Consider the following 9,760-nt stretch of genomic DNA (forward strand, 5'->3'; position numbering starts at 1 on the left):
TAATATCACAAGTTCGTCATAAGATACTTTACACATCGTCAATTAGGTAACGCTTACCAAAGCAACTAAGAAGTATCGCAGTATCAATAAAAACGTATATAACACGTTAGATGTTACCTTGATAGCTTGAACCTTGCAGAGCACACAAAGTCTGCCCAACTTCGATGCCACACAAAATATCAACAAGGCAACAACAACCTGCTTAGCCACCTGCAGAGGGCAGTGTTTAAGTGCATCCCAAATGGCTTTAAAGGACAAGTCGACCTTCATAATATACTAGTACATCCCAAGGATTGAGAGAATGCAGCAATATTAGTAGAACACATCAGTGAAAGTTTGAGGAAATTTGGACAATCCATTCAAAAGTTACGAATATTTTAAGTATCTGCGCAGTCACTGCTGGAAGAGAAGACTACTACAGTGTATGATGTCACATGCGTACAACTATATAAGGAAAATAAAAAGAGAATTTCACAAAACTTTACTTTTTGAATAAAGTGCACATTTCTTTGACTTGCTACTGACGTATGTTAAGGGTAATATAATTCCCCCTGCCTTCCGAAAGAGAGAAGTCAAGTGTTCTTTTGTTCTGCGAGAAAAATGGAAATATGTTGAATTTTCTTTATTCTTTCTTTATATTGTTGTACTCATGTGACATCACAAGCTATAGTAGTCTTTTAATCCAGCCGTGACTGAGCAGAAACTTCCAAAATTCATAACTTTTGAACGGATTGTCCGATTTTCCTCAAACTCTCACCAATGTGTTCTACTGATATTGTTGCATTCACTCAACCCACATGTCTATGAAGATGAACATGTCCTTTAATGAAGGGGCTTACAAAGTCAGAGTACTCCAAAGAGAAAAATCTCTTTGGAGTACTCTCGCTCTCTAGAGTGCAAAGTATGTTTGGATTATCTTTAAATAATGGTCATAAAAATAAAGCAGTCATTTGCGGTTTATATATGTACGTGTTTTTGTGATCAATCGTCTATCAAAATACTGAACAATTTCCTTACAAAATTTCGCCATCGATTCTTTACCAATGACTAGCACCCTGCACTGATATCCTCGAGTGCATCCTCCAGCATTATTCATCGTCACCATGCACCACCCTGATCCATCCGATGTCCAACGAACATCTCACACCTGTTAAATGATATTTGTTTTGTTTGATACTCCATAGATACTTTATTTTCTGCAAATCAATATACATAAGTTACATAATCATGAACATGTGGGAAACATACAAAGTAAATTTAAAACAGAGTCGTTTGACTTGCATAAACAACGATATAAAAGGAAATTAATGGTATATTTTTAATGCATGTCTATGCAGCAGAGATTACAATAACGATAGTTGTAGTTAAGAAGCGATTATGCAGAGGGCTGCCATTGTAAGCATTGCTTGAAAAGATGGCTGGCCCGAGGAAAAGGTAGGGCTGTACTAGATTCTTAACAATACAAATTCTGCTGCGAAGATAGCAGGGGAAAATAAACTCTGATGTGTGATGGTGGTGAATTGCGGTGCAAGTGCTTAAAAGTGCACAAGGGCAGATAGGCTGGAATTTAGAATAATAGAATTGGTTTGCTGGAAGAAGGAACGATATGCGATGTTGCTATCGGGAGACCAATATTAGTCATATAAATCATTTGTGTTTAGTTCGTATTTGAAGTATACTGTAATAAAATGTGCTTCTTTAAGTTTGCTTTGAATGAAAACAAGGAGGCACACTGTTTCAACTCCTGAGGAAGAGTGTTCCATGTATCCGGACCGTGATGTCTGATCGACTTTTGAGCAAGTAAAAGCTTTGGAAACGACGGGTAGGGTATGAGTGAATATGGTCATTGGTTACTAGGGCATTATGAAAAAATGGTAATACATTTCGAGTGTGTTTATTGTCACAAATGTACACACTAGTAGTTATGTACATATATGTATGATGTACTGTATGCATGGCTGTTTTAATGTGTATGTACACAGGTTGACCAGATTCATGGAGAACATTCTATGTGGTATAGATATAGTACATACAGGCTGACCAGATAAGTGGAGAATTTTCTAGGTGGTATACAATGTAGCTATACAGTACATGCATGTAACAGGAAATACATTATAGCTCACTCAATCTAGAATGATTTCACCCATTCCAGAAGGTTCTGGGAAGTGCTTACATGTTTGGCTGAGTGAGGCACTGTCCCTGTAGCCCATTGTGATTGGTAGTTAATTTTGGCAATGATGTTTTGTACATAGTTAGGCAGTGAGTCATCCAGGTTTCCTGGAACTTGGACTGGCTAGTAGGTTGGAGAGAGTTATAGAATGTGCTAGAAGGGGGTGAATGGATAGTATATAAGCCAGAGAAATTCTGCAGTAGGCAGAGTACCCAACACCTCTGCTCTGAGAGTTACGTCACTTCTGGCTCTGAAGCGACTTGTTATAGTCAGTCCTGTGTTACCTGCTGACCTGTTATGTTTGAGGAGATACTTGGCCTGGGAGACATTTTGCCTGCAGAGAATTAATGTGCCTTCATTGGACTCCATATTTTAATGTCAACGGACATTGCTACGGCAAAGCTGTGACGGGCTGGATTCCTAGCTGGACAATATAAAGTGAATCATCATTCAACGCATCGACTGGACGTGGTCGTTGGATTCTGCATATTTTGCTGGGAACATTATACTGTGGATCTACTGTGGACATCTATGTACCCTGGAATTATAACGCGGACTATTGTAACCTGTGCCTCTGGATTTTACATACGTCGCAGGAATCATTCATCGGTGCATCGCGGATCATTCATTTGTGCATCGAACATCGTATCTGGACACTATCAGGGAACTGTAGCGACTTTGTGATAGTTTGGACGCATGTAAGTGATTCCATTACCGATTTGTAATTGTTTCTATTGATCATTGTTGTACTGATATGACGCCGATTACCCGTCTGTACCCACAATATCACTGTTAATAAACCGCCTGAACATCAGTTGATTGTTTCTTTTGTGCGATCATTCTCGGAGTGATTTTGGTCGTAACATTATGCATAAATATGGCAGTTAGGTATATCATGAGCCTTTAGAGTTTTTAGGCGATGAAATATGGGATCAGTGTGAGCCAAGAAATTTGAATGTGTTTATTTTCAACAGACATTTGCAAATATAAGTTTAAATGCAAAGACAGATATATCGGGATTTTTTTTTATATTTGAGATATTTGACATTAAAGCTGCTGAAGAACAAAGAAAATAATCAAAATACGTGCGAAAAGTTTTATAAGAAATTTTCAAAAAATGTTTTTATGTGACAAGTGCAGTTGCGTTTCAATGAAAAGGTGTTGTTTTCTCATTTTTTTTTTGTTATTGATAAAACTTTGGAAATAATGTTTTTCGGGTTTTTTTTTTTGCATTGAAACTATCTTTGTCAAAAATCAAGCAAAATAAAAAAGCAACAACAATTAACCCCCTGTAAAGTATACAAGCGATTCAATATATTTAGTGTTTTACATTTCAGGGTTTTCAGCTCAAGCTCCGCTTATTAAGTTCTCAACGATTTCACCACTATATCATCATATTGCAATAATTGATTTATTTACAATCTACGCAGAAACGGTAAACAGTCGGCATGAATAAAAAAAAAACCCACACAAACAAAACACACATACAAAAAAAAAAAGTCAATGTGTCGTGTCCTGTTTATGCCTGATTTTCCTCTCTCTCTCTATTTCTCTCTCTCTCCCTCTCTCTCTTTGTTTTTAGATATTGTATTCTATTTTTAGAGGAAAACTGATTTTCGCCAAGCCTCTTCCAAAGTTATAATAATAGCTGGTTTGATTTATCGCATTTCAGACTTGTTAGTAATTTCTGTTGGCTTTATACAGACTATCATCAACCTGGTCGCTGCATAATGTTTCCAACAAGCACTGACAGTGCTTACACTCTGGACTCCTCGCAAGTATTCCAGTCAGTCGCCAATTTTGCAGGCGCGCACATACACGCTGATCAACCATTCTAATTATGAACAATCATTCTCATCCTATCGGTACCCATTTTATATTCCTGGGTGGTGAGTAGCTGCAATGAACAAAGTGCCTTCGCTGGAGGGCAAACATGTCGCCTTCGCGGGACTCGAACCCAAAGCTCTTGTGAGTCAGAGACGAGCGCTCTATATTTTGCACTCTGTCACCACATCGTCCTCTAAATTGCATTTCTTTTCTGAAGGAATATCGGAACAAACCTATTCCCGTCGAATTTATAAAGGAAATACAGCCACGGATAGATCGAGTATAAATGCTTAATGAAATCTATTTCTTCGACCGTATTTAACCAGTTTTCATTTTGTATATCGGAGTTGAATTTTTCATTCTATAACTATTATAGCTTCAAAAGTCACGGCTGCGCGAGTAATGTGCTCTATCGCATACCGGTGGTGCATTTCCCTCTGCGACGAACACGGACATAACGAAATTATTCTCGTTAAAACGAAATGATTTTGGAATGTTAGCCTATTGAGAAAGAAAACAAAGAAATTATCTCCGCTGTAATGAAATACGACGGATCGCTTACGAAATAACCGAGCATGAAACTTTAACAACACGTCTCTCATGGGCGGATGCTTTCAGCATGTTTGAATAAATCGCTTATAATGCGCTCTCTGCGCCAAACACAAAGAACTCGTATGTTCCGAATTTTGTATACCTAAATCCTCGTTTGTCCTAAAATAAAACAGGGTTCGTTATAAAGAGCATTAATGTTGCGGTATTACGAAAGTGCATCCAGATGCGGAATTGAAGTAAGGTTCGTCAATGTTCGTTAAACCGAAAATGAAAAAAAGAAAAGAAATAGATAACATACAACAATTAGAATGGATTGCGTGTTTTCATCATACTGTATTAGATTTTCTTCCATTATACCGAATTTTTGATATAACAAAACAAAACTTTCGGTTCCGAGGACTTTGTCATATAACAATAGTGCACCGTATATGCAAATTGGATAACTTTATTTTTGAGGTACCGGTTGAAAGAATAACTCGTTGCTATGTCAGGAAGGAAGATACATCCATACAGGGATCTGCAACGTTTAAACCGGCCTATTCACACGACACCGCTAAATATATCGCTCCAAACTTTAGATTGTATCATGCACGCAGGTTGTGCATACATTATGACCGGCTAGATAAGAGCTTTTCAATTGACCATTTAATTTAAAGTGTGCGTCCTGCTGATGTGGACCAGCTAGAAAGCGAAAGAAATAAAAGAGAGAAAAGAATTCGATAATGAAGGATGACGTTACACACGTACACACTAAAGTAGTTCAATGGAAGCTCGTTACTGTTTCTTTGATGGATGCAAACGGTGGTTTAATCGCAGCTAATCAATTCAAATCCAGATGATATTTGCAGGCAAGTGACTGTGATCCTGTCACCTCTCTGGTTCTCATAAATCTCTCCTCTTTCTGTTCAAACTAGGTTTAGGCCAAGTAAAAAAAGAAAGTAGTTTCTCGTCCGGGTTTTTTGAGCAAGGCGATGAGGGAGGTCCTTACTATTTGATATCTTACTATTTTTTCAAGGATCGTCAAAATGAAAGTAATTTGTGTTTCTCGTCCGGTAATTCTGAGAAAGGTAACGAGAGAGGGCTTTACAATTTTCTATATTCAATTTATGAAATGAAATATCACTCTGGTAGCTGTGTTATGAGACCAGGTCCCAAGTGTACGTCTTGCCTGCACTCTGTGCATTTTCAAACAAATAGATATGTGCCATACTTGAAATGAAACTTCATGCATGCAGAAATACATTTGCTTTTTCTTTCCACTACAGATGTCAAGGGAAAATGACCATCTTAATACTGGTATTTAGTGTTGTAATGGCTTTTCTGATACCAGTGTTCTTGCAATTCTGATGTATTGTGCTATTAATTGAAACAGGTATAAAACATGTCTTTCAACAAATGTATGACTGAAATAAATTCCATGATATTCAAAACACTGCTTTATTTATTGGTGTTTGTGACTTTTTGTGTCCACACAGCTGGTATGTATATCTGCAGTTCTTCACAGTACAATTGTAGCACATTCAACTGGAAACTGGCTTGTACAATTGCAAATGGATGTCAAAATGATACTGATATGGCATTCTAGCATTAAACGTTTAAAGATGTTTCTTCATGTTCTAAAAAGACATTTGATAATCACTCATTATTGGGATGATGAATGATTGTATAACAGTACACACTACAGATGATACCACTCACGGCTGTGTCCGTGAATTTACATCGTGAAGAAAAGTATCCCGCAGAAATACGAGACAAACCAGAATCCGTGGAAAAGTTATTTATTTTGTAGATACACCCATTTAATAATTCTACATTTGCTGGAAAAGCGCATTCATTTTCTCTTCAAAATAGAATGTATCGCCGTGACAGACCAGGGGATGGGGACCCTGGACAGCTACAAAACACGCACACTTTGCCGATATATACGGTGCGGCACCACTGCACTGGCACCAGGGAGGTGTGGACCTCCCTGCTGGCACCGTATCTTCCGACACTGCACACACATGCACATAGTCACAATGACATGAAAACGTATACAAACTCGATACCGTACAATCCTCACAAGCATTTGTACAGTACAATTCATCCCCTTAAAATATCAGAAACGGGGAAAAATACGAACAACGCGCGAAATATGCGTGGAATATCAGCGATTGTTCGCAAAAATGTTGCCGCTATCGCGTTCACGACGTACCGAGTGCGCTGTATAGCCAGGTGCCCGCACCTCGTCAGGGGCCCGAATACCGTCACCCCGCTTAAAATCGTTTTGAGCGCACTGAACAAAAATGTATGCCCGAGACTGTGTTCTGGACGCTTGAAACTTGGCAGGACTACCACAACCAAGCAAATTGTGGTGAAAACCGAACAGTTTTTCGCGAAAATCTGAAATTTTAATAGGGCTATAGGAATACGTGTTATATGTCACCCGCACGCATCTTTTACGTGTATGTCTATGGGAACATCACGGTCATCGCACACGTCTTTTACGTGCTAAGTCTATGGGAGAGCGGGTGACGAGTTGCGGGCCCCTTCCTTAGCGCGCAACTTTTTCGCATCGTTCGCCTTTGACGACGATAGCTGCAAATTTTCAATATCGATCAGTGAACTTGTGATTCCATTGGAATTTTCAGCATTTTTCCTGTATGTGAGTTGGATTTCAAAGAATTTCAGTGGCCAAATGTGATTCAATTATGGGCAAACATTAACTATGACGAGGTGCGGGTCACCCAAGTATACATCACAGCCCAGTAGGCCGGCCCGCCGCGCCGCCCATCCAACTACAGTGCAGTTCGACTGCTTTGTGGGTCATTCCTTCTTGCCGATCGGCCGAGCTCGCAGTGTGAAATGCATGCGTTATTACATACGCACTACACACAGAAGCTACAGCTGTACTACAGTCTACAGCTAAGTAGAGGACGCAAGGCGTAAAAATTAGAAATGAGACGTCACAATTGTTAGGTGAATTGTCGATCTTTCTTTTTTTTTCTGCGGCCGAAAAAATAGTAAATATCAAAAAAGTCGATGCGGCAACTGAAAATCGATGCGGGCGGGGAGCGGGCTGGGACGAGAATTATTAATTTCTTGGTATTTTCAGCGCCATTTTGAAAATAGTAAATAGTAAAAAAATCGATGCGGCGGCCAAAATCGATGCGCGCGAGGACGAGAAACTGGTTTCTTTTTTTACTTGGCCTTATATTGTTTTTGATTGTTTTTTGCGTCTTGGTAACAACCCAACATAACGCAATACATACAATTCTGCTCAACGTAATTACGTAATACTGAGTACTTACGTAAATCATGGCAACGTTCACAGTCATGTAAGTACTGAGTATACTTCTACGTCACAATTATACAAGACATCCGCGTCTACGTCATAATCAAAGACGCTTAACTGATATCTCTTCTATCTTTGGTCATAATCCGATATACTACATTATCAACAACAACAACAACAACAACAACAACAACAACAACAACAGCAGCAGCAGCAGCAGCAGCAGCAGCTGCTGCAGCAACGAGAGAAGCGCGCATAGTGCGCTTCACAACAACAACAACAAAATTGAAATGTAGGTCGGGTCAAAATTTAAACGATGACATTTTGGTCGTCGTGTAATATGCTCACCAAAAGACATTTTAGGTGCCTATAAAATTAATAGAACATTTTTCCAGATCAATTCGTGTAACAGCAGTAACAATTCAGTAATGACAAACTGGAGGTGACAACTCAGTAAGCACAGCTTGAAGTGAGTGCACCTTAAACATTTGAAAATGTAGTTGAATCTGATTGAAACATAGCTAAAAAGACATTTTTTTTTTAATATACATATTTACACAAAATCTCTTTGTGTTCACCTTTTTGTTTTATCGATGATAGCTAGGGATATATACGTAAGTGAATTGCTCCTTTAACTTCACTTAAGATCACATGAAAAGACTCAATGCACCTCTGTGATAGTGGTAATTTGAGAGGGATTTTTTTTTTAATGAATTGACGTATGTGTAGGCCTATAGCAGGGCTCCACACTAAATTTTTTGTTTGGTGGCCCGATGGGGCCACCAAAATCCTCAATTTCAAAGTTTTGGTGGCCCGAGAGAAAAATTTGATGGCCCAAAAAAAAAACAAACATTAAAAGTCCTGTTTTTTTTTTAATGAGTCAAATATTCAAGTTTTATCATAGTAAGAACTGGAAGATGGAATAAACCTCAACAAAGTCGCAACACTCACTCTCAGGCACTCATTTAGTCCCTTTTATCCATCCTTTTAACAAATTTAACTGCTAATTTCCGGCGCAAAAAAAGTTATAAATTTATTGACATACTTAAAAAAAAAAAGATTTGGTGGCCCGAGGCGGGCCACCAAATTTGCCCTTTTTTGAAATTTGATGGCAAGACTTTCATTTTTGGTGGCCCCGGGCCACCGGGCCACCGTTAGTGTCGAGCCCTGCCTATAGGCCTAGTAAGCCAGATGGAGACTCGTCTTATCTAATTTGTGTACCTTATTGTGATGATCGAATAGTACGATATTTAACTGTTTCGTTGAAACATTTAATTATCATAATTATGTAAGTCTATACATTCCAAATATTCTCTTGAGATCGATGGATAACTCTCAAACCCCTTCTGTTAAGTTGACTCTTCCCCTTGGTTAACACCTAATATAAATTGATACACAATGTATGATTACAAGGAAGGAAGGAAGAAAAATATCACAATCCCACAATAAATATATTTTGGTAACAAAAAACAACAACAAAACAATGTGTGTATCATTATCACTTTATCAGGAACCAACATGGCAGGAAACATCGTGGCAGTGGAGTGATCCGATACTGAGACAAGGGTCCACTGAGAGCGAGAGGAAATATCGTTCAAAGGAAAGTAAAAGTACATGAAAAAGGGTAAGGAAAAACCCAAACCCAGCCCGATCATAATACTTATTATCTAAGCAACGCAATGGCTTACTGTAGGTGGTATCTAGACGGCGTCCTGTTACAATACACCCCTGTCCTCCCCCCCCCCCCAAAAAGCAATAATAATAGAACCCACAAATCACAACAAACGGAGCTATAAAACTGAATCTCCCTGATCCTTAGCGATTGAGTAACTTTTTTAAACCATCCCTTTGTCTTGATGAACATTTCGTGATTCTTACTTCCATTGGATAGATATTACTAGACGTGAAAAAAAAAATCTAAAAGTAGCGACAACAGC

This window comes from Diadema antillarum, unplaced genomic scaffold (assembly GCF_040938485.1).
Source record: "Diadema antillarum isolate AM-2024a unplaced genomic scaffold, OU_Dant_1.0 seq00001121_RagTag, whole genome shotgun sequence".
Classification (NCBI taxonomy): Eukaryota; Metazoa; Echinodermata; class Echinoidea; order Diadematoida; family Diadematidae; genus Diadema; species Diadema antillarum.